Source organism: Penaeus japonicus, unplaced genomic scaffold, assembly GCF_977035675.1.
Source record: "Penaeus japonicus unplaced genomic scaffold, GWHDUDI00000001_assembly GWHDUDI00000016, whole genome shotgun sequence".
Classification (NCBI taxonomy): Eukaryota; Metazoa; Arthropoda; class Malacostraca; order Decapoda; family Penaeidae; genus Penaeus; species Penaeus japonicus.
In genome coordinates this window covers 37,435,817-37,438,316 of record NW_028234418.1, presented here as the reverse complement: position 1 = coordinate 37,438,316, position 2,500 = coordinate 37,435,817, and positions in this window count along the sequence as shown.

Here is a 2,500-nt window from a genome sequence, read left to right as displayed (position 1 = left end):
ATGTATATATATATATATGTATATATATATATATATATATATATATATTCATATATATATATATGTATATACATGTATGTATATATATGTATGTATATCTATCTATCTATTTATCTATCTATGTATATACATAAACACACACACACACGCACACACACAGACACACACACACACACACCACCCACACCCACATTATCAATATATTATTATATATATATGTATATATCAGTGGTCTATATGTATATCGGGATATATATATATATATATATATATATATATATTGTCCCAAATCCAATTGTGTATGGAGGCACGGTCAGTTCACTTGTCACATGGGAGGCATAGAGTTAATACGGGTGGCTGTGAGGGTAGCGATAGACAAGGGAATGGAAAGGGAAATACGAGACGGACTTTTGATATTCGGGATGATCAGTCTTGTCAGTGATGGTCTGTCTTGGACTATGAAAAAGGTTTCGTAACCCTCTGACCAGCAAGTACTCCTCTCAAAATAAAGAATTGGACCAAGCAACCCATTTTCCGAGAGCATAATTTTTGGAGGGCCATGATTTGTAAATGGTACCATATAATTAGAACTGAAATCGTGATACAGCAAACGAGAGTCAGTACTGAACACATAGTGACTGACAAAAAGAGAACACAATATTGTACCTTTGGTTGGATTAAGTGTATGATGGAAGGGGAGCTAAGTTCTCATATATGAGAATCGAATCCGTAATAGTTAGAAAAGACCCAAACTTGTTTTTGTATTTACATTATAGCTGACATTCAAGTTCAATGATGCTTTGGCTAAGGCATGATGGAGGCTACCTGGAATATGGCATGCCGACGAAAAAAATGACGGGAAGAACAAATGTAGTTGTAAATAGTTTTTTCTCAATATTTAATAAGGCTCTTGGAAGTGACTTTTATCATAACTAAAAGACACTAAATAATTTATAGCAGGTCCCTAATGTTTAAAAGCAGGTCCCTCTAAAATAGTGACACTTTCGGTCAAGCATCCTGCCTTCATGTAAAGATATCACAAGATCAGTATTTGAATGCCCCCCAATCTCTTGGGGGCATACGCACCACAGATCATATAGGTAATGTTGACTACATATCTTCAGCAAGCTCTAAAGTCCGTTAACTTATCGACCAACAACTCATTCTGTACAGTCACTTCCCAGTCGCTTGCACTTGACCCCACAAGTGTTTTGGTCCTAGCAACATGGGTACCGCCTAGATTCACTGGCTTTACTTTCTAAACAATAGATCCAGTTAGTTTTATCTGAGATCAGTGTCCACAAGGGTTACATTATTTTTGAAATTCAAAACGGAATTCGGAAAATGCATCGCGAGAGTTTTGTCAATGTTTGAACTCGACTTTGTCATATATTATACAACCTCTGTACACACTTCCGAAATATTTATGAAAATAATATGAATAGCAAACAAAGACTAGAGATGGTGATTGATTTGTGAAGAGGAAAGGATATGGGCATTATAGATACAAACTTTCTTGTTTTTACTGAAATAATGTACTTTAAGTATATTACAAGTATAATATCACATTCAATTAGAATTCTCTAATATTCTGCAGATAAATTATTTACTTATTTAAGCCAAATAAATGAGAGTGAATCAGATATTATCTGATCACCATTAGAACATACTGGATTTAAATATAGGTTACCCATATGATGTTATTGAAATGACTTATCATGTATCATACTCGGGATATGCAAATCACTCCACCGTGTTCAGAAAAGGGCAGAATCATGCTCCTATTTATACATTTCTTACGCCATGCAACTATGTGAGCTGTAGATCTTTATTTTATAAATTGATTGTTACCGTTAAACAAACGTTCTCTTTATTCAAAATTAAATGTATATTTAAACATACATACATACATGTGTATATATATATATATATATATATATATATATATATATATATATATATATATATATATACGGTATACTGTATATATATGTATGTATATACACATACACACAAATATATGTATATATACATATATATACGTATTTGCATACATACATATATATATATAGATCTATCTATCTATCTATCTATATATATATTTTATTTATATATATATATATATATATAAGTAAAATATATATATATATGTAGAGAGACATAATAATGTATTAGATAATAATATATATTATAACAAAAAATACATACATATATATATATATATATAGAATATAAATATATATATTAATAACATGATATATATATATATATAATATATATTAATACATAACTATAATATGACGCTTGATATATAGAATATATATATATATATATATAATCAGAAATTATATATATATATATATACCATACATTATATGTATGTATATTATATAGTATATCATACGATATATATCATACTATTATATATATTATACTACATTTTATATATATATATATACTATATATATAATATATAATATATATATATATATTAACTATA